Source organism: Passer domesticus, chromosome 9 (genome assembly GCF_036417665.1).
Source record: "Passer domesticus isolate bPasDom1 chromosome 9, bPasDom1.hap1, whole genome shotgun sequence".
NCBI classification, from domain to species: Eukaryota; Metazoa; Chordata; class Aves; order Passeriformes; family Passeridae; genus Passer; species Passer domesticus.
Genome location: NC_087482.1, coordinates 24,305,747 through 24,328,689, shown reverse-complemented (window position 1 = coordinate 24,328,689; position 22,943 = coordinate 24,305,747). Strand labels below are relative to the sequence as shown.

Here is a 22,943-nt window from a genome sequence, read left to right as displayed (position 1 = left end):
TTTAATAAAAATAAAATATAAATTTATTCACAACCGATATACAGTCCTGACAGCCAACAATCAAGGACAGCACTGACCCCAGGATGGAAGCTGGGTGAACACAGATCCGCCTTCTATCGCACCCAATCCCCCCTGTTCACCAATGCTGCTTGGCAGAGTCCGTTCTTATACTCTTTTTCTAGCCCGTGGCAGAGTCCCTTTGTCTTTCCTCAGGGTTCTTCACATTCATGATGCCTCTATTCTCCGTCCTGTGCTGGACAAAACCTTGTCCGGGAACTGATGTGTATCCACTCTTCGGTTACCGGAATCCCGTATGCAGATGTATGTCCTTGATGGTCCCCTCTGTCTAAGATGAACATCTCCATGGGCCATCATCGCTGGGCCTCCTCCTGTTCACACCAGTGAGAACGACAATCTCCTGTGCCGGCTGGGTTCACTTCCTATGTTAATGACACTCCTCCTACCCGACTGCCAGCTGCGGTTTCCTCACCCTATGAAGCAATCCCCTCTTCCCTTGCTACTGTGATTTCAAGGCTTGATATTTTATTCATATATATATATATATATTCTATCAGCACAAATTACCATAATATACATAACAGGTACCAAGCTGAAAATTCTTCAGTTCTCCACAGCAGCCCAGTTATCCACAGGAGGGCCAAGAGCAGCTCCAGAAGCTCCAAGGGATTCTAACAGATGAATTTCTGTCCCTCAGGAAGGCAGGGCTGGGTCTGAAGTAAAGGGACTGACACTGCACCCACCTTTACATGGCAGCAGCTGTCCCACACTTTGTGAAAGGCACATAACATGTGACACTCTTAATTCAGCACTGGCTTATTCAGTCTTATAAAGCTCTTAAAAAAAAAAAACCAAAACAGAGTGGGCAAAAAATTATTTGTATTTAATTGGTTGGGGTGTTTTTGCCTTTTTTTTTTTCTTGGTTCTTTGCTTTGGTGATCAGAGATCATGGAGGAAGAGGCAGATTTTCTGTTCAACTTGCCTGTCAGTATGCAGGGGGCATGAAAAGAAGATCAGCTTTTCACCAGGTGGTTAAGGAGCTCTAAAAGTAATTGTGCTGTCCTTAATCAGGGGGTGGGGGCACTGCTAACAGCCTGGATTGTCCCCACCTGTGTTCCCCTCCTACCAAAGTGCTGTGTAGATCCAGAGCCTTGTGCCTTGGCCCAATGGTGCAAAAATCCTCCCAACATCTATCTGTTTGCAAAAATGTGTTCTCATTAAGATGAAAAGCTGTATGGGTGGCCTGCAGCTAATGTTCTTTTGTTGCCTGGACCCCAGGCAGTGCTCACATCTAAATGACTGACCAGCCCCAAGCTGCTCTTAAGACTGATTTGATCAATGGCACTGAAGCTCTGTTGAGTGCAAATTCTCCAGGAAAACAAGCACAGGAACTTGGATAATGTTGGTGACAAAAGCAGAGTGCAGAATTGAACCTATGAGGACACCTCACTGCTGCCTCCCCCCACCCTTTTATTTTAAATTCATTTCATATTTTGAGTGTGAGCTCTTGCATGAAGTGGGCCCTCAGCAAGGAGCTGCTGGGCCTACTGGCTGTGTCCCTTTGTGCTCCCAGTGCTTCTTGAAATAAATGGGCTGGAGATCTTTCTCCTTTTTAAAGTCTTTATTAAAAAGAATCAGCTCAGGTGGGGAGAAATCGACGGGTCGCGCCCACACCGCCGGCACTCCCAGGAATGGCACGGAGGAGGAGGATGATGCAGCTGTGTCCGCTGGTCTGCAGGCAGAGCTGGGGATTCCGTCCTCACCAGAGATTAGGAGATTCCGCCTTTTCGGTCCAACGCCTCGGGTCCTCTCTCTAGTCAACATCCTTTCAGGTTAGGGTGAGAAGCAAAAAGGATCCAAGCAGGCACTGGACTACGCTCCCATCCTTAGACATCACCTAGGTCCCCTAGTTCTATGTTGGCTCCTTGTTTTTAGGGGTTTTCCTGGAAAACTGCAAAATTTGGTGCAATGCATTTCTCATCTGCATACCAGCTCTGATGCCACTCCCATTCTCCTGGTACCTGCAGGGTCCCTGTGTCACTCCCTGGCAAGCATCAGGGGGAATATGGTTAATCACCAACCATTAACAGGTAATTGAAGAAGAACTCTTAACAATGAAGCCAACTTAACAGCAACTGGTCCAACTTGTTTTAACTCTGCAACCTTAAAAAAAATAGATAACTTTTTATTCATAACACTTCTGGTCTGGTTTGGCTGGGAAACTTGTCCATCCTGCCTCTGTGGCTGCTCCCTGTCATTCTAATGCACAGCCCTTTCCCGCTGCTTGGCATTTGAATACTCTGATTACTTCATTGGGTAACTTGCATCTTGCACTCCATGACATTAAATTGTGTTTACTCAGACTCTGCGTTATCCTGAGTTTCTGGAACACATTTCTAAGCCTTCCAGCTGTAGCCCAAGGGAAACTGTTTCTGCCTTACATCACAAAATTGGCAGATTTTTTGCAAAGACAGCCCGTTACAAAGGACTTGCTGTGTGCATTAACATCTGAGGGGCTGCTTTCAAAGACAGGCAAAAAACCCATGAACAAACAGCAAACCAACCAAACAACATATTATTAAAAACTACTTTATTTTTACCTCTTATTTTTAATCTTTTCCAAGCTGGCCTCCTTTTCCGCTGCAGTGTTTTTCTTTGGACAGAAAAGCCCCCTTGCCAGATGATGCGACTTCACAAGGAAAACAGAACTCACACACAATGCATATATGAAACCTAAACGTAGAGATTCCCATTATCACAATCATCATCAATGATTTTCAGTGTGTTTTGATGTCAGATTGTTTCCAGAAGGGTGAGAACAGTATCTCAGATCTCCTGGCTAGTTTGGTGTCATACCCACTTATTATGTCTCCTTTCTTATTATCTTTCCTTTCTGCAGTTTTGTAGTTGCTCTGCCCATTTGTTGCTCTTGGATCACTGCCTCCTTCACCTGATTTTTACCTTTTTCTGGATTTGTGGGGATTTTTCTGTTGGTTTTGGTTTTTCTTGATGGTTGTTTTGTTTGCCTGATTTATTTGGCCAGTTTTGCTTTTGTTTTGTGGGTTTTTTTTTTTTTTTAATTTACTTAACAGCGGAATCAGCTTGTGATTTCTGTTGTGAAGTTCTGATACACAGGTGTAGCACATAAATGCTGTTTATGTTTTTACAGTCATCTCAGACACAGACCGGCAAGATCCTTGACTTTGAGAACTGAGTGCTCTCAGACAGAAAATTGTGCATGAATAGGAAACTTGTAGTTCCTGTCTCCATTATACACAGCAAAATGTAAAGTGGTTGGAATGATACCCATTCTAGCCTTTATTTTGCCTTCTTTTGCTGCCATGCATCAAATTGTGTCAGACTCATCACTGACCCGGGTTCTTCCAGGATGGGGTGTGCAAGAATGATCCCTCAGCTCATGTGTGGACCTGGTGTGCACCAGGCTAGAGACGTGACTGTCATCCATAGCCAGCCCCTGTCTGCCAAGAGAACAGGGAGCTGCAGCTCTGAGGAACTCAGGGGTTAGGCAGCAAACAGCCCAAATGCCTAGTTTATATCAGTTACTGGTCAGGAGGATTTACTGTGGACAGATTTTTATTTTCCTGCTTAGAGCTGGAATAAAAGAACCCTGGCAGTTTGCTTTAGCTGTGAAGAGACTCTCTTCAACAGGTTCCAGCTCTGCTGCTTGTTTCAATTAAAAGCAGAGCCAAACTCTTCTGTTGGTCACATCAACATAAGTTTCAGGAGTCTGTGAAAGATATAAGAGTGTCAAAATTATTTCATTTTCTAGTACTTACAGTCTTCTAATTAAGTCATGAGGTAATTATGCCATCATTCACTCTATCAAATAACTGGAAAAGCACATTGTCCACCTCTCTGAGTCATTTCTCCTGGAGTCTGACACTGTAGAGAGTTGTTCTGTAACTAAATGACATCTGAAGACAGGTGTAGTCTACCATACTTCTGGCATACTAGAAGTGAGAAAAACCCTTTGAATCAGGATTTTATCCTTTCTTCTTCCACTTACTCCTCCCAGGAATTTTAATCTCTGAGGTCTAAGCTCTTCAGCTGCCTCACAAACATTGTTTTAATTCAGACAGGCATCCATGCATTGAGCCACAAATCAGGACCATGGTGTGAACCTTGAAGCAATGTAGGTTTATAGCACTGAAAATAATAATCCAATACCCAGGTTAAGCCAAGCCTATTGGTTATTTCCCAAATAACTCTACCTATCCTCAGAGATGTTTCAAAAACGATCATTGTAAAGGCTAGGAGCGGGGAGAGAGAATGTTATCAAAATTAAAAATAGAGCTTTCTGAGCTCTTTATATTCCTATAAAAAGAGAGTCCAAACCGTTCATCTATGGAACATTAACTGAGAAGTGAACAAAAGACTGTCGAAATAATTGCTTGGGGAACAAAAAACGCATAAATAAATACAAGCTTAAATGTAGTGTTGCAGTGTTGGTCTGCCCCTGATTGCCTGTAGAATAATCACCTTTGGAAAACATAGAGAAGACCTCTCCCTGTTCCTTGTCCCTACCCTCAGTGCAGTCCTACCCCCAAGGCAGTCCACCTGTGCTGTAGAGCAGCTGTGCCCTGCAGCCACAGCCCAGATTCGACAGTTTTCTGGGGGCGGCCCAGTGCCACTGTGGGTGTGGGCAGCTAGTGGGGCTGAAGAAATGGGGCAGCACAGCACTTCCCAAATCAGCTCTTCTGCTGCAATAAAGAGATGCAGCTGTGACCCAGTGTCTTGGTGGTAGCACAAGCAAAGCCCAACTGGCAAAAGCACTGGCTGAGCTCCATGCCCAGGAGCAGCCGTGGATGCCAGCTCTGGGCCCAGCTGTGCAGGAGGGTCCCTGTGTGCCACTGGCAACTGGGACCTCAGCCACCTCCTCTCTACACAGGTGCTCCTGTGCATATTCAGAAGACAAGCAGAAAAGCAGAGGCAATGAGAAGTTGACAGTTTATGCCAGGTCTTCGCTTCTGCCCCTATCTGCCCTGCTGTGGCTGCACCCCTGCCATGAGGCATCCCAAAACCCACCCCTCCACAACGAGACCCTCTGCCCCTGAGTCCCCTGGTCCTGTTCCCCGGCCAGGACTAAAGGTGGGCAGCCCTTGTCTGGCAGGGCAGGGCTTGTCCCACATTTTATGTTCAAATAAAGAGATGGAGTTGTCGCAACTATGTCCGAGTGGTAGCAGCAGCAAAGCCCACCAGGCACCAGCAGTGGCTGAGCTCCGTGCCCAGGAGCAGCCGTGGATGGCCATGGTGTGGGCAGGCAGGAGCCAGGCAGGGGCTGCTGTGCCCAGCGGCGGGGCCCCGAGGGGATGGGGGAGCCCATGCTGAGCGTCCCTGGGCTGAGGGCACATTTCCTTCTTTGGCATCATCTCGGCCTGGACCCCATCCAGGGGCATGCCCAGGAAAAGAGGGAAACCACCTAGAAAGTGCTTGCCTTGAGATCAATGGAATGAGGCTGGACTCTGAAGGAAGTCCTTCATAGCCTGAGGGGTGAGCTCAGAGCCCAGAGACAGAGACTGAGCCTGTGGCACCCGCAGATCTCTTATGAGCAGAGAGGCCATTTGCCCCCAAGCCTCATCTGTTCACCCAGGGACACGTGGTGAGCACACACAGAAGGTGGCTCAGCCCTGTTGCTGCTCCCTGAGTGTTATGTTTGGCTCCCTCTAAAAGGCACGCAGGGGCTTTAGGTCATCTCGGTGCTGTGCAAGGGGCTGGGGGCACCCAAAATTGTGCAGGGAATTTACTGTATGTGGAAAGGTGTGCAGGGGTCAAGGGACACCTGTAAATTGAGCAGGGGTTTGGGGTCTCTTGTGAGGCACACAGGGGGATTTTAGGGTGGCTGAGGGTATAGCCATAAGATGTGCAGTGGGTTTGGGTGTCCCCTAAAGTGTGCAGCTCCCCTGATGGCCTGTGTTGCATTACTTTTGTATGGCATCAAGTCCTCCACTTTTGAAATAGGGGCCAAAGGCCAGCACAGCGCACAGCACGGACTTGGTGGGAGCGGGGCAGGGCTGGGGCTGCCTGCAATAGTGGGAATGGCCAACGTGAGATGAATTTTGGACATGACATTGCTTTGGCATGTAGAACCATGAAATGTCTCACATGCCCAATATTGTCTAACTCACTTCTGGTGAAAAAGAGCTAGATTGCACATAACTACCAGCAGGGACACACTCTCCTTGCTGGAAGGGCACCTCTTGAGATCCTTTGCCACAAAAACCTGCCCCGGGCCATGAGGTCACAGCAGGCTCACGGGTCACAGCAGGCTGAGCTCTCAGCAGGCCCTGAGGTCACAGAGGTGCCAGAGGTGCCAGAGCCCCGTGGTTGCACAGCAGCACAAGGACCCAGCAGTCAGTCCCTGAGCACAACTGTTGCGGCAGCAGCGGCGGTGGCAGCAGCGGTGCTGACATTGGGACAGCGGTGTCGGGACAGCGGTGGCAGCAAGAGCTGCGGGACTGGCGGAGGGCAAGGCACCATGGCCCTTGCTCTGCGCCTCCTACTCCTGCTGCTCCTGGCCGTGGCCCTGCCTGCCAGGGCTGCCCAGGCTGCTCCGCTGCAAGCGCGGCGAGCAGGTGAGCCGGCAGCCTGGCTGCCCTTTCCCGGCACAGCGCTCCCTGCTCCCTGGGAAGCGCTGGGGATGGTTTTGGCCAGGGCTTTAGGGAGGGTTTCCTCTGTGGGAGGGACAGAGCCCCCACAGGGCCTGGGCGGCTCCAGCCATCACTCCAGGGATGTTGCACAGGGCCTGCAAAGAGGGTGGAGAGTGACCAGAGCCATTCCAGAGCTCCCCAGGCCCCTGTGCACCTCTGACCTTGTCCACTGACATCTGGCTCCCACAGCCTTACCGGACCCCCTTGCAGTACCCAGTTCTCTAAGGCAGAGGGGGATCCCAGCACACCATGGAAATGGGTCTGATCAGATCTTGCTCCCCTCTAGATGAGCATGCTAGGAAGGCTTCTCCAGCAGCTTGGCTCCGTGAAGATTTCCAGCCTCTTAACCCTCCAGCAGGTATGTTGTCCATGTTCCTAAAAGAATAATCATGGACAGCCTGGTAGGCACCAGGTGACAGGAGCTTCTGTGGCTGTTGAGTTTCAGGTGTGTCTGCAGGAAAGACTTTTCAGGCTCCTTTCCTGGTTGCTGCACACAAGCCCCGCTCCCATGGCAGGGGTGAGTAGTGTGTGCCTGCTGACCCCACAGGCTGAGCCCTTGTTCTGTGGGATCCCTCCCGGGGAAAATGCAAATGCTTCTCTTAAGGTCCTCCAAGAGGGAGGAACAAACCTATAGGAGACAGGAAGTCCCTGGAGGCATCCAAACACATAGGGTTTCGATAGGGTCCTGAGTGAGGTGGACAGGCAGCGTGGTGGGTGCATTTCCCTCAGCCTTCCCCTGGGACTCATCACCCGCGGGCTTTGGCTGCACATCTGGACACGCCGTGCCCGGCACAGCGGGAAGGGATCCATGGCAGCCTCGCTGCCCCACAGCTGCTGCTTTCATGCCCTGCAGGGCTGTTTCCCAGCCTGGCCTGGCTGCAGCTTCTGCCCAGCCTCTGCAGGAAGGCATTTGGCATCAGCTGCGAGGGAGCCCAAACTGCACCATGGGCCATGCCCACCCTGAGATCCTTTGCCATTTCCCTTCACTGGGGAGCTCCGGAGGGGTGGTGGTTTGGAGGAGGGAGGGCCCTGGTCCCGCTCCAAAGCTTGGATGACTTCCTGAACCTTATTAATATCTTCAACTAGCATTGCCTCCTGAAGATGCCGCCTTCCCATTGGGGAAGAGCCCCACCTGATTCATCTGTCCCTTCTCCTTTATGCAGAGATGGAAGGAAAGCCTGTGCTGAAGGCTGAGTTTCCCAGAGGAAGCAGTGGCTCATTGGCAGCCTCTGCTGCAGGAAGGGAGGCGATGCCAGGCACAGGCCCAGGAGGTAATTGCTGTGCCTCTGAGCCTGAGCCCTGCTGAGGCTTCAGCTGCCCTCTCTGCTGCTTGGCAATGCGGAAAGAGCCCGGAGAGGACCAGCACAGCCCAGGGGAATTATCCTGAGCAGGCTCAGGGGCACTCGGGTACTGAGCAGTCCTGCTGGGGTCCCTCCATGGGGGACACGAACTGAAACTTGGGAGACACTGCACAGGGTGTCCATGGTGGGGAAAGGGCCGAGGGGGAGAGCAAGGCTCCAGTGTGTCCTGAGAGGGCCTGGGTATGTCCACGTGGGCTGGGGAAGCTGTCGCCGCAGAAGGAGGGACAGAGGTTGGGAGGGACACTTGTGGCACTGCCTGCTGCAGTCTTCCCCAAGGATTTAGTGTGGATTTCCTTTGTGGGAGGGACAGAGCCCCCACGGGCCCTGGGCTACTCCTGCCGCCCCTCCAGGGATGTTGTACAGGGCCTGCAAAGAGGGTGGAGAGTGACCAGAGCCAGTCCAGAGCTCCCCAGGCCCCTGTGCACCTTTGGCCTTGTCCACTGACATCTGGCAGCCAAGGCCTTACCTGACCCCCTTGCAGTGCCCACTTCCCTAAGGCAGAGGGGGATCCCAGCACACCATGGAAATGGGTCTGATCAGATCTGTGCTCCCCTCTAGATGAGCATGCTAGGAAGGCTTCTCCAGCAGCGTGGCTCCATGAAGATTTTCAGACTCTTAAGCCTCCTGCTGGTATGTTGTCAATGTTCCTAAAAGAATAATCATGGACAGCCTTGTAGGCACGGGGTGACAGGAGTTTCTGTGGCTGTTGAGTTTCAGGTGTGTCTGCAAGAAAGACTTTTCAGGCTCCTTTCTTGGATGCTGCACACAAGCCCCGTTCCCATGGCAGGGGTGAGTAGTGTGTGCCTGCTGACCCCACAGGCTGAGCCCTTGTTCTGTGGGATCCCTCCCAGGGAAAATGCAAATAATTCTCTTAAAGTCCTCCAAGAGGGAGGAACAAACCTATAGGAGACAGGAAGTCCCTGGAGGCATCCAAACACATGGATAGGGTCCTGAGTGAGGTGGACAGGCAGCGTGGTGGGTGCATTTCCCTCCTGCTTCCCCTGGGACTCAGCAGCCAGGGGCTTTGGCTGCACATCTGGACACGCCGTGCCCGGCACAGCGGGAAGGGATCCATGGCAGCCTCGCTGCCCCGCTGCTGCTGCTGCTTTGACGCCCTGCAAGGCTGTTTCCCAGCCTGGCCTGGCTGCAGCTTCTGCCCAGCCTCTGCAGGAAGGCATTTGGCATCAGCTGCGAGGGAGCCCAAACTGCACCATGGGCCATGCCCACCCTGAGATCCCCTGCAATTTCCCAGTCTGTGAGCACATCTGGAGGGGCCGCTCTTTGGAGGAGGGAGGGCCCTGGAGCAGCCCCAGTAACCTGGTGACAAGCATTGCCTCCTGAAGATGCCACATTCCCACTGGGGAAGAGCCACACCTGATTCAGCTGTCCCTTTTCCTTTCTGCAGAGATGGAAAGAAAGCCTGTGCTGAAGGCAGCATTTCCCAGAGGAAGCAGTGGCTCCATGGCAGCCTCTGCTGCAGGAAGGGAGGCGATGCCAGGCACAGGCCCAGGAGGTAATTGCTGTGCCTCTGGGCCTGAGCCCTGCTAAGGCTTCAGCTGCCCTCTCTGCTGTCTGGCAGTGCGGGCACACAGCATTACCTGACCCCCTTGCAGTGCTCGGTTTCCTATACAAGGGGATCCCAGCACAGCATGGAACAGTTCCCATCTGTGCTCCTTTCTAGACTGGGAACGTGACTTCCATCATTTGTTAAAGCACAGTTTAAGGATGTTGGAGCTTGGTGAAGGTAGGTTATCAGCAACCCTTCGCTAACAGAATAATCATTGTCTAAGTGTAATCATTGTCCAGAGTAATATTCCTCTGTCACTTCCCTTAAGATCCTCCAAAGTTTGATGGATTCTGTAAATCCTAGCCTCCAAATTTTTACTCTTGTACCCAACAATGATCCCACAGGATTGCTGTCAGTGGGAGGAAGGAGCATTTAGCTGTCCATCTTCCTCCCGTGGGCAATGCCAGTCTGTCCTTCCGTGTGCTCTGTGCAGCCAGGGCGAAGAGCAGAGAGGGAAGGGGCCGGGCCCAGGGCTGTGCCCCGGGGCTGAGCCTTTGGCAGCTCCTTTACCGACCCCAGGGAGCCTGAGCTGCTCCTGTTGCCACTGCCAAGCCCTGGCCCTGCCCGTGGCTGGGTTTAGAGCTGCTGGCAGCTCCAGGGAGTCCTTTCTGCCCCGACTGCCCCACAAGGGACTCCTTCCATCCCAGTGTGGGGCCACTGCAGGAACGTGCTCCCCCTGCTCCTGCTCCTGAGTGGGAGGCAGAGCTGAGGGAGTGCCTTGGAGAGCACCAAGAATCCAGGTGCCCTCACTGCCACTCGGGCCTGAAGGAGAATCTTCAACAGTGTCACAGGAGCTCTTCAGTCCTGCCTTTCTTTGCAGATGAACCTGATGATGATCCTGATGCTGAATATGAGCCTGTTGACGAAGACTATCCTGTGAATGGAGATGACTTGGATTCCCAACGCATACCCATTACTGAGCCTCTGGGCGATGCTGAGGGTAGGTCAAGGCCTTTCCCCTGGGAGAGCTGCCAGCGCAGATCCCAAAGCTGGGCCAGGGGGGCATTGCTGCAAGTACCAGCACAGAACCAGGCACGTGTGTGCCCTCTCCCTGCGCAATCCCCTCCCTGCTCCTGCGGCTCAGTGGTGCCCGTGCAGATCAGCAGAGATGGCAGAAGCTGTTTTGTTACAGGTGTGTCTGCAGGGAGGAATTTCCCAGGTCCTTTGGTGGATGTTGCACGCAAGCCCAGCTCCCATCACAGGGGTGAGTAGTTTGTTCCTGCTGACCCCACAGGCTGAGCCCTCGTTTTGTGGGATCCTTTCCTGGGAAACGGAAATATTTCTCTTAAGGTCCTCCAAGACGGAAGAAGAAACCTACAGGAGCTCGTACATCCCTGGAGGAATCCAAATATCTGGAAAAACTCCTGAGTGATGTGGACAGCCAGCGTGGTGGGTGCATTTCCCTCATGCTTCCCCTGGGACTCAGCAGCTGGGGGCATTGGCTGCACATGTGGACACGCCGTGCCCGGCACAGCGGGAAGGCATCCATGCACCACAGGCCATGCACACCCTAAGATCCCCTGCAATTTCCCAGTCTCTGGGCACATCTGGAGGGGCCGCTCTGTGCAGGAGGGAGGGCCCTGGAGCAGCTCCAAAACCCTGGCCATTCTCCTTATCCATGTCTTTGACAACTGTTGCCTGGAGCAGAAGGGCACAGCACAGAGGAATTATGGCATGCAGGCTCAGGGGGTTTGGCCTGTGCCAAGGGGCAGCAAGGTGCCTGCAGGCCCCAGCTGTGGGGTAAACAGGGAGTGAGAACGTCCTGCCCGTATCCACCGTGCTGCCAGCTCAGCAGTGCAGCACAGCACGGGCTCACGCTCCCCATTGCTCCCACAGATGCAGCCAGCACCTCAACACATTCTGACATCATCTGGAAAAGCATGAGAAGAGTTTTCTGCTGGGGAACACCTTGTTTGATTAAGTTGATGGCCATTGTGGCTGGTGCGGCACTGTGCCTGATGATGTGCTGTGCAGGAATCTGGTATTGCTAGAAGAGAAAATCGTGAGTGTTTTGCGATTCTCCACCTCAAACAGCTTCCTTTACAGGCTGCTCATAGTCAGGGAACATTCCCAGAGAGTCTGCAGTGGAGTTGTGGCCAGTCCATGATTTTCCAAATAACTCTGCTGAGGGTTCTGCTGCTGCCCAGTGCTTCCATTGGCCTCTCAATTGCTGGGGCTTGTCCTGGGGGCCCCGCTGGGGCTGCAGCCAGAGCTGGCTCCCACTGAGGCTGCCTGGCCAAGAGCAACCCCAGGGGCACGGGGCAGAGGCAGAGGGAGGTGGGGAGGAGAAAGAGCAGGGCCGAGATTGCCCTTGAAAGGCAGAGGTGCTCTGGGGCCCGCTCCTGGCCAGGGACCCTGCCCAGAGCCGTGCCCTGCTGGCCGGGGCCTTGAGGGGCAGCTGTCCACCTGGGCCCAGCTGTGCCAGCAGCTCCAGCCGTGCTGGGGAGCCTTGCCAGCTCTGGGCCCTGCTGTGCATGAGGGTCCCTGTGTGCCACTGGCAGCTGGGGCCTCAGCCACCTCCTCTCTTCACAGGTGCGCCTGTGTATCTCCAGAAGACCAGCCTAAAAACAGAGGCAATGACAACCTGATAGTTTACCCCAGCTCTTCACTTCCGCCCCTCTTTGACCTGCAGTGGCTGCATGAGCATCATGAGGCATCCCAAAACCCACCCCTCCTCAATGAGACCCTCTGCCCCTGAGCCCCCTGGTCCTGTTCCCTGGCCAGGACTGAAGGCGGGCAGCCGTTGTCTGCCAGGGCAGGGCTTGGCCCACATTTTATATTTAAATAAAGAAATAGAGTTTTCGCAGCTATGTTCGTGTGGTAGCAGCAGCAAAGCCCACCCGGCACCAGCACTGGCTGAGCTCCATGCCCAGGAGCAGCCGTGGATGGCCACGGTGTGGGCAGGCAGGAGCCAGGCAGGGGCTGCTGTGCCCAGCGGCGGGGCCCCGAGGGGATGGGGGAGCCCATGCTGAGCGTCCCTGGGCTGAGGGCACATTTCCTTCTGGGGGATCATCTGGGCCTGGACCTGAAGAGGCACACAGGGATATTTTGGTGTCCCTGCTGAGGGGTGCAGGGATCCCTCATGAGGCACAAAGGAGTATTGATGGCCTCTCCTCAGGTGTGCAGGGATCCCTCATGCGTTGGGCAGCAGGGTTAAATTTGATGGGGTTTTTACTCTTCTCAGCAAAGCACAGGGACACTTGGCCGAGGTTTTGCCAAGCTGGGAGAAAGCCTCTTGCAAAGGCTTGGGCCCAGCCTGTGGGCACAGCGGGCGGGCGCAGCCCATCCCCTGGGCCAGGCCGGGCTGCTCAGGCCGGGCCGGGCCGGGCCAGGCTCGGGCCCCGGCAGGGAAGGGCCGCGGCCCTGGGCTCTGCTGAGGCTGCTGAGCTCCGGCCTGCCCTGTGCTGCAGCCCAACACATTGACAGCCATGGCCGTGCCCTGGGCCACCGCAGGCACCCGGGGCTACAGCTGAGGCCGCGCCTTCTCCCACTGAAGGGAGGCTGGCTCTGTTCCCTCGCAGGGCACAGCTTAGCTCCCAGCACCTTTGTGAACCTGCCTGCCGGGGAAGTGCTGGGGGGCAGAGTGTTCCAACCCTTCTCACTGGGAACTGTGTCTGGTGATGTAGGGATTTCAAATTTTTTTCCCTCTAAATTTGTGTCCTGGCAGAGGGTTAAGTTTGCTTGCTCTCAGTAGGGCGCTTTTCTTCTTGGCAGTCAGTGGGGCTTCAATGCAGCCAGGGTTGAAGGAGGATCTCTGGCTGCTTGGGCCATGGTTGTGGGACACCTTGGCTTCATCCTTCCTTTGTCTGTGATTTGCACTGGTGCTTGTGAAGGCATTTTACAGTAACTGGTTTCAGTTTGTTCCTCTTGGTACCAAAAACCGAGAATAAACCTCTTTAACACCACTGTAGTATTAAGAGGCAGGCCTTACTTTCTTGACTTACTGGATGCACAGGCCATTGGCATCACAGGGCCTTCTTGGTGGGGTCTTCAGATACCCTGGTGGTCACTGAAGAAGGAAGCTGAATTTTCTGGGAAAAAGATAGTTTCCCATGTGTGGAAAAGAATAACCTGTCACTTCCCCCTCCCTTTCTATACAAAGTGATACAGGCAAGTGCATTCATCTATCTCTATCTGCCTTGTCAATCCATTTATCTATCTATCTATCTATCTATCTATCTATCTATCTATCTATCTATCTATCTATCATCTATCTATCTTAATAATCTATTGTAGTGTTGCATTTTATTCAAATTGTATGCTCTGTCTCAAAAATGTACCTCTTGAAAATATATGGTTTATTCCAAGCTGTGTTCCTCCCCTGAAGTCCCATGAATCTACAATCCCATTTGCCCAAACCTTATTTCACACCTACACTGAATTTCCCTCTTAAGCTGTGCAAGGAAGACCAGATTCTCTCATGGCCCATCTCTCCCCTAGGCTCCCCCTCTCTCCCCCTCTCTTTCCCTTTCTCCCTTCTCCCTCTGAAACCATGTTACTCCCGGGGCTGGGTCCCCCAATAAACCCTCATCTAATCAGCATCCTCAGAAGCCGTGTGGAGTCTCCTTGCGTGCCTGCTGCTGCCAGCGAACTCACAGCCCAGGGGGCCCTCCGGGGACTCCCCGGGGAGCTCCCCTCAAAGGAGCTGCTACAATCTATGAAATATTTCTATGCATGATATTTTGTTTATTCATAAATTATGACATATCTCTTGAGAGCTGGAAAAGAATACCATCCATCTTTGATATAGAAAAGCTTGGGTGTAGGAGCAGAGATGATCTGTGATTTCCTTCTTGCTAGACATATGCTGGCTTGTTTAGATTGACTTTCAACTGAAATCCTACAAAGCTGGAAAATGACTGGTGGCCATCACTCTGATATCCTTAAAAGCCCTTTTCTCATTTTAATTTTTTTCATCTATGGTGGCTGGTAAATACCTTTCTTCCTTAAGCTATGTGCAGGCAATATTGGAGGTAGAAAATAACATAACACGGCATATTTTAGATACTTGAAAATTTTCTTGTGAAATTTTATGGCAGTATCTCCTGCCTCACAGCTAAAGCAGCAGGTCAGCTACTGAGCACAACTTACTGCATAGCTGCAGCTCATGTTTCTACAGTGGAAGTGGCTTTTTGTTCTTCTGCATGGGTATGAAACACTACCAATTGAAAGGTTGATTACAGAGCAAAGAGCCTTGTTTAGTGTAGCCTGGACTTTGGGAAGGTGGTATCTGTTAGATGAATACCCAGCAAACGACCTAAGTTATTTTTTGTGACTACTCCCTCGTGATTTTGGCCTGGCTTCTTTAGGAGATTCTGTTTTCATTTAGAAATGGCACAGTGGAGCCAGTGCTGCCTCAGGACAGGTGGAGCTGGGACAAATGGCTCATTGATTTTGATCTCAACAAAAAGCCACCTGAGCTCCTCATGACAGCAACCCCACAGAATGGTAATGGATCCATTAAAACTAACTCATCACAGAGCTTTTAACTTGAGGCTCTGACATATGTTGCTTGTTCAGTTCTGCCATGGAGGAAGGGAGTTTGTAGACAAAGAGGTTTAGCAAGGAGATCCATGTACAATAAAAGTGCTTCTATTTCAGCAAATGAAGTATCTTAGGATGTAAACCCTAATCCATACTCCAGTCTTATCCCTCCATTACCCAAATTCTTGGTCTTAATTCCTTTGTCAGTAGGAAAATATGACAGGGAAGTGTAGATCCTCCTTTCCTTCTTCAGCTGGACAGCTTGTAATCTTGTCTTCTTCCACAAACAGGAGCAGCCAAACAGGAATCTTGTCATGAAAGCACACTTGGGAAAGTTTGCCCTGTGTTTCTTTTTGCCCTGAAGCAACTGAGATTCACTGGAGTCTTTACAAGCCATAAATGATGGATTTATTTGGGTTGCTAGAATCTTTCATATTTTATGACTTTTCTGCTGCACAAGAGCCTGGCACTTGCACAACTCTTGCCCCATGCACTTCTCCAGTGCTTCTTGCAGAGAAGCTTTGGGAAGCACTCAGGAAAAGTGCCATGTTCTTGTGTGGTTTATGGAGCCCACAGGACAGGGAAATGTCTTTGCAGTGGGCACTGCCTTTTATTCCAAGGTGTAGAAGGATTCTTGGCTGAACAAGGCCATGATATTCTCCTGCGGGAATGGGACAGCCCTGGTCTGCAGATTACAGAGTTACTCTGAAAACCATGTATCGTCCTCAAACAGGAACAAGATAGACCATGCACTGTCCTCAAATAGATACAACAAGGAAGAATGAGCATTGTGTCAGGATGAAACCAAATGCGCCAAGCTCGTCGTGGGAGCTGCTCATTTGGCACACCTTAGCTAAAGATGCTTATAGCGTGACAACCAATCAGTAATTAAGATGTATGTGTGAATATAGCTACTTAACCAATCAGCATTAAGCACTAGTGGCGTGCGACAGTGTATAGAGAAGGATAAATATGCCAAAGTTGCTTAATAAAGGAGGATGACATGTAGCCACATTGGCTGTGAGTGTCATTACTCAGCCGACTCTCCAAGGAATTGGGACCCTCCTCACCAAGGAATTGTCATTGCTGTGGGCACTGGCTGTTATTCCAACACCTGTGTCATTTATTCTACTGGAATCTTTGTGAGAAAGGTTGTTCTTCACCACCGAGATTTTTAGTTGACATTTTTGATCTCAAACAGCCCAAAGTTTTCCATCTCTCAGGTTTCTGATGCTGTTTTTTCCTTTCCAGTCTGTTGTTGGCCAAGGAAGATGCTGCTTAGATTCTGCAGGCCCCCATACATGGGTACTGTTATAGGTAAAAATCGATCCAGCCAATTTAATAAAAATAAAATATAAATTTATTCACAACCGATATGCAGCCACGACAGCCAACAATCAAGGACAGCACCGACCCCGGGATGGAAGCTGGGTGAACACAGATCCGCCTTCTATCGCACCCAATCCCCCCTGTTCACCAATGCTGCTTGGCAGAATCCCTTCTTATACTCTTTTTCTAGCCCGTGGCAGAGTCCCTTTGTCTTTCCTCAGGGTTTTTCACATTCATGATGCCTCTATTCTCCGTCCTGTGCTGGACAAAACCTTGTGCAGGAACTGATGTGTATCCACTCTTCGGTTACCGGAATCCCGTATGCAGATGTATGTCCTTGATGGTCCCCTCTGTCTAAGATGAACATCTCCATGGGCCATCATCGCTGGGCCTCCTCCTGTTCACACCAGTGAGAACGACAATCTCCTGTGCCGGCTGGGTTCACTTCCTATGTTAATGACACTCCTCCTACCCGACTGCCAGCTGCAGTTTCCTCACCCTGTGAAGCAATCCTCTCTTCCCTTGCTACTGTGATTTCAAGGCTTGATATTTTATTGTTTTATATATATATATTTGTGTTCTATCAGTACGAATTACCATAATATACATAACAGGAACCAAGCTGAAAGTTCTCCAGTGCTCCACAGCAACCCAGTTATCCACAGGAGGGCCAAGAGCAGCTCCAGAAGCTCCAAGGGATTCTAACAGATGAATTTCTGTCCCTCAGGAAGGCAGGGCTGTGTCTGAAGTTAAGGGTCTGACCCTGCACCCACGTTTGCATGGCAGCAGCTGTCCCATACTTTGTGCAAGACACATAACATGTTCCACTCTTAATTCAGCACTGGCTCAGTCAGTCTTATAAAGTTCTAAAAAAAGCTTTGACTGGTCAAAAAATTATTTGTATTTTAGCTGTTTGGGTTTTTTTGTTGTTGTAGTTGTTGTTGTTGTTTGTTTTGGTTTTTTGGGTTTTTTTTGTGGTTCTTTGCTTTGGTGCTCAGAAATCATGGAGGAAGAGGCAGATTTTCTGTTCAACTTGCCTGGCATTGTGCAGGGGGCAAGAAAAGGAGATGACTTTTTCACCAGCTGGTTAAGGAGCTCTAAAAGCAATTGTGCTGTCCCTAATCAGGGGGTGGGGGCACTGCTAACAGCCTGGATTGCCCCCACCTGTGTTCCCCTCCTTACCAAAGTGCTGTGTAGATCCACAGCCTTGTGCCTTGGCCCAATGGTGCAAAAATCCTCCCAACATCCCTCCGTTGGCAAAAATAAAGGCTTTGTGCTCATTAAGGTGAAAAGCTGTATGGGTGGCCTGCAGCTTATGTTCTTTTGTTGCCTGGACCCCAGTCAGTACTGACATCTAAATGACTGACCAGCCCCAAGCTGCTCTTAAGACTGATTTGATCAAAGGCACTGAAGCTCTGTTGAGTGCCAATTCTCCAGGAAAACAAGCATAGGAACTTGGATAATGTTGGTGGCAAAAGCATATTAAAGAATGGTACCAATTCTAGGCTTTATTTTGCCTTCTTTTGCTACCATGCATCAAATTGTGTCAGACTCATCACTGACCTGGGTTCTTCCAGGATGGGGTGTGCAAGGACGATCCCACAGCTCATGTGTGGACCTGGTGTGCACCAGGCCAGAGACGTGACTGTCATCCATAGCCAGCCCCTGTCTGCCAAGAGAACAGGGAGCTGCAGCTCTGAGGAACTCCGGGGTGAGGCAGCAAACAGCCCAAATGCCTAGTTTATATCAGTTACTGGTCAGGAGTATTAACTGCTGAGAGATTTTTATCTTCCTGCTTAGAGCTGGAATAAAAGAACCCTGTCAGTTTGCTTTAGCTGTGAAGAGACTCTCTTCAACAGGTTCCAGCTCTGCTGCTTGTTTCAATTAAAAGCAGAGCCAAACTCTTCTGTTGGTCACATCAAACCAACATAAGTTTCAGGAGTCTGTGAAAGACCTAAGAGTGTCAACATTATTTCATTTTATAATACTTACAGTCTTCTAATTCAGCCATGGGATACCTTGGCCATCAATGACTATATCAAATAACTGGAAAAAGCACTGGGAAAGAAGTTTTATTACAATTAAGTTTTAAAAACTAATGAAGGAATTTCATAACAAAAGCCATGTAGTAAGAATACAGTAATTTAAACATCTCAACACTCTTTGATAATGGAGCCTTGAACACCAGTCATGTGCAGTGCAGCCTCAGCTCTCCCTTTGAGGCCAGAGAACTGCCAAGGCTCAGGGCTGGGATGAGCCTTCGCCCAAAACCAGCTCCAAGATTGACTGGGAATCAATCCAGAGCAGGGCTCACACAAAGAGCAAAGTCTCAAGGCCAAAGCCAAACCTTCATCACGTTGGATTTGTTTTAACACTGATCTGGAGCAAATTTGCTTGACCTGCAACACCACTCTTACTGTAAAACTTTACATGAGGTACTAAATAAGCACTGTCCTGTCCTGTCCTGAGCTGTGCTGCCCAAATACTGTGGAGAACTTGCTCTGCCTCTGCCCTGTGCCCCTGGGGCTGCTCTTGGCCAGGCAGCCTCAGTGGGAGCCAGCTCTGGCTGCAGCCCCAGCGCACCCACAGAACAAGGCCCAGCAATTAAGAGGCCAATGGAAGCACTGGGCAGCAGCAGAACCCTCAGCAGAGTTCTTTGGACAACAATGGACTGGCCACAACTCCACAGTAGCATGACTCCCAGTCATGCTACCAATGCCAGAAGTAGAGTTATAAGAAAACTGTGGAGAAAAATCAACAACTGACCGTCTGAGCTCGTACAGCTTACGAATGCCAAGATAGCAGCCTATCAGCACAAGTGGCACAGTGAACACTGTCAACACCGTGCCTATCATGCCGGTCCTGAGCACATCCTGGGGGCAGACAATTCTTGGGAAGCGCACTGGATCCGGGGCATATATTCCTGTTTCATTGATAACGTCTGTGGGAGCAATGGGGAGCGTGAGTCCGTGCTGTGCTGCACTGCTGAGCTGGCAGCACGGTGGATACGGGCAGGACGTTCTCTGTTTCCCCCAGAGCTGGGGCCTGCAGGCACCTTGCTGGCCCTTGGCACAGGCTGTGCCAGCCAACAAAGCCCAGCAGGCCGGGAGGAGAGCCCGGGGGCAGCGCAGCTGCTTGGGCAGTGGCTGCTGCCAGGGACACGGGCCAAAGCCATCCCTGAGCAGCCACTGCCACCCCTGGCCCTCCCTGCCCCGTGACAGCTCCCCCAGCCCCAGGGGACAGGCTCAGGCCCTCTCAAGAGACACTGGAGCTATCACCTGCTGTGCCAGTGCCTGGAACTGCCTGTTCTCCTGCAGAAGAGGCTGCCACTGAGCCGCTGCTTCTTCCTGGAACAGCCACCTTCTGTGCCAGATTTTGGGTCATCGCTGGAGAAAGAAAAGGGACAGATGGATCAGATGGGACAGTTCCCCATTGGGGAGGTGTCATCTTCAGAAGCTAACACTGGTGAAAGTCATGGACAAGGATCACGAAATCAGATGAGCTTTTGGGATTGGACAGGCCCCTCCCTTCTCCAAACCACCACCTCTTGTGATCTGCCTGGAGACTGGGAAATTGCAAGGGATCTCAGGGTGGACATGGCCCATGGTGCAGTTTGGGCTCCCTGTCAGCAGATGCCAAATGCCTTCCTGCAGAGGCTGGGCAGAAGCTGCAGCCAGGCCAGGCTGGGAAACAGCCCTGCAGGGTGTGAAAGCAGCAGCGCGGCAGCAAGGCTGCCATGGATCCCTTCCCGCTGTGCCGGGCACGGCGTGTCCAGATGTGCAGCCAAAGGCCCTGGCTGCTGAGTCCCAGGGGAAGCATGAGGGAAATGCACCCACCACAGCATCTCTCCAGGTCACTCAGCATCTGGCCCAGATGTTTTCCTGACTCCAGGAACTTGCTGTCTCCTCTTTGGTACTGACTGTTGGAGGACCTTAAAAGTACTTCCAGTTCATGTGGATGGATCCCACAAAAATAGGACTCAGCCTGCGGTGTCAGCAGGGACACACTACTCACCCCTGCCATGGGAGCTGGGATTGTGTGCAGCATCCAGCCCTGGGGCTTGAAAAGTCCTCCCTGCAGACACACCTGTAACTCAACAGCCAGAGAAGCTTCTGTCACCTTGTTCTTCCAGGCTTACAATAATTATTCTCTGAGGGAAACTGGTGAACTAACCTGCAGAAATTCCCAAGGGCTCCAAATCATCTTCCATCCCCACTGCTGGAGAAGCCATCCCAGCACCCTCACCTAGAAGGGAGCACAGATCAGAAGTGTTTCCATGGTGTACTGGAATCTCCTTCTGCCTTAGGGATCTGGGCACTGCAAGGGAGGGAAATGCACTGACCATGGCGTCTCACCTGTGCACTCATCATCTGGTCCAGATGTTTGGCTGCCTCCAGGGATTTTTTGTCTTCTGTGTCTTGGGTCTTGTCTCTTCGAGGACATTAGAGAAAGGTAGTTCCTCTTCATGAGGATGGGTCGGATAAGGCCATGGGAGCCAGATGTCAATGGCCATGACCAAAGCGGTACCGGGGGATGGGGAGCTATGGCCTTGCCCCGGTCACTCTCCACACTATTTCCGAGCTCTGTGAAACATCCTTGGAGTGGAAACTGAGGAAGCCCCAGACCTCTGGGGTCTCCCTCCCACAGAGGAAACCCTCCCAAAAGCCCTGGGCAAAACCATCCCCAGCACTTCCCAGGGAGCAGGGAGCGCTGTCCCGGGAAAGGGCAGCCAGGCTGCCGGCTCACCTGCTCGTCGCGCTTGCAGCGGAGCAGCCTGGGCAGCCCTGGCAGGAAGGGCCACGGCCAGGAGCAGCAGGAGTAGGAGGCGCAGAGCAAGGGCCATGGTGCCTTGTCCTCCGCCAGTCCCGCAGCTCTTGCTGCCACCGCTGTCCTGACACCGCTGTCCCAACGTCAGCACCGCTGCTGCCACCGCCGCTGCTGCCGCAACAGTTGTGCTCAGGGACTGACTGCTGGCTCCTTGTGCTGCTGTGCAACCACGGGGCTCTGGCACCTCTGGCACCTCAGAGCCTGCTGTGAGCTCATGGCCAGGGTGCAGTTGTTTCGGGAGCTGGATCTGCCTTCTTCGGGAGGGAGCTCATCCTGTCCAGCTGCTCTGCCCAAGGGCTGTGACACAGTCCCAGCTCAGCTGATCTCACAGGCTGGGACATGAAGGGATGGAGAGCAGCTCCACCAAGGACTTGGGGTTGCTGCTAGAAGAGAGGCTGGACATGAGGCAGCCATGTGCATCCAAGGGAGAGTGCCCAGCAGGTTGAAGGAAGTGATTCCACCTCTCTGCTCTGGTGAGACCCCACCTGGAGTACTGTGGAAGAGGTTTTACAGTGACCTCTGTGAGCCATCGAGAAATTTGATAAGAGGATCCATGCTAACCCCTGAAAGAATTTTCTACCAAGGTTATTGACATGGAAACCAAGAAAGAAAGAAGGATAAATAAGAGAAACCTGCAACTCCCTATTTCAATGAGTATTTTGTTTGTATCTCGTGACCAATGTGTAAAGTATAAACTTAAGAGCTTTGTAAGAATGGAGAAAAAGCATGCAGGCTAGAATAAAAACAGGGTTTGAAGCCTTCTGGAAATGGACTGTGTTGCTTTGTAGTGTCTCGATCTCTCCCACGACAGAGTACTGCATCCTGCTCTGGGTCCCCAAGGCAGGAAGGACATGGACCTGTTGGATCTAGTCCAGAGGAGGGACAAAATGCTCTGAGGGCTGGAGCCCTTCTGCTTTGGAGACAGGCTGGGAGAGCTGGCAGTGTTCAGCCTGGAAGAGAGAAGACTCCAGGGACACGTGATTGCTGCCTTTCAGGGCCTTCTGGGGGCTTGTAAAGAGATGGGACAGAATTTTTAGTAGAGCCTTTTGTGACCAGACAGAGAGGGAATGGTTTTAATCTAAAAGATGGTCAATTCAGACTAGATGAAAGAAACACATTTTTTACACATTTGCTTTTGAAACCCTGGCACAGGTTGCCCAGGGAGGTGGACATCCATCCCTGCAGACATTCAAGCTCCTGCTCTGAGCAACCTGACCTAGTTCAAGGTGTCCCCTGCTCACTGCAGGGCATTGGGATTGATGGCCTTTAAATGTCCCTTCCAACCCAAGCCATTCTGTGCTCCTGTGCACCATCAAAGCAGTGCTGCATTAGTGCTGGGCTGATTATGCTGGCACCTGTATTTTGGTACTTGTGCCATTTAGCAATTGGCCACGAGAGGATTGATGGGCTGGACAGTGAAGTCTGCAAATAACACTCAGTGTGCTCAAGGAGAAACAGGAGAGCAACACGGCTTCCAGTTCAGATAAATGCCAGCATTTTGCTGCCCATTCCTGGTTAGAGAAATAAAGGAATGTCCTGAAGATCCCTTCATGTGGGTGCATTACTTGCCATATCAGTACTTGTGTTCTGTAAAACAGGTAAGTTGTTACAGCTTCTTGCCCCATTTATCCCTGAATAAAACCCAAATACTGCATTGCTCCTTGTCTACTTTCTTCCAAGTCAGGGCAA

At 51.4% G+C, this 22,943-nt stretch overlaps 3 long non-coding RNA genes across 3 annotated transcripts; 2 read left to right on the top strand and 1 right to left on the bottom strand.

Annotated features, from left to right (window-relative positions):
* Positions 1–9,550: 9,550 nt before the first annotated feature.
* On the top strand, positions 9,551–10,854 carry LOC135307289 (uncharacterized). Its single transcript, XR_010367993.1, has 3 exons — positions 9,551–9,791; positions 10,435–10,554; positions 10,747–10,854. It is a non-coding gene; the product is annotated as an uncharacterized LOC135307289 (long non-coding RNA).
* A 27-nt stretch (positions 10,855–10,881) lies between these two features.
* Positions 10,882–12,420, top strand: LOC135307454 (uncharacterized). The gene is made up of 3 exons (XR_010368174.1): positions 10,882–11,003; positions 11,451–11,616; positions 12,147–12,420. It is a non-coding gene; the product is annotated as an uncharacterized LOC135307454 (long non-coding RNA).
* Positions 12,421–19,011: 6,591 nt separating this feature from the next.
* On the bottom strand, positions 19,012–21,148 carry LOC135307265 (uncharacterized). Its single transcript, XR_010367972.1, has 5 exons — positions 20,783–21,148; positions 20,601–20,672; positions 20,442–20,513; positions 19,706–19,813; positions 19,012–19,368 (listed from the first exon to the last, which is right to left on the bottom strand). It is a non-coding gene; the product is annotated as an uncharacterized LOC135307265 (long non-coding RNA).
* Between the last annotated feature and the right edge of the window lie 1,795 nt (positions 21,149–22,943).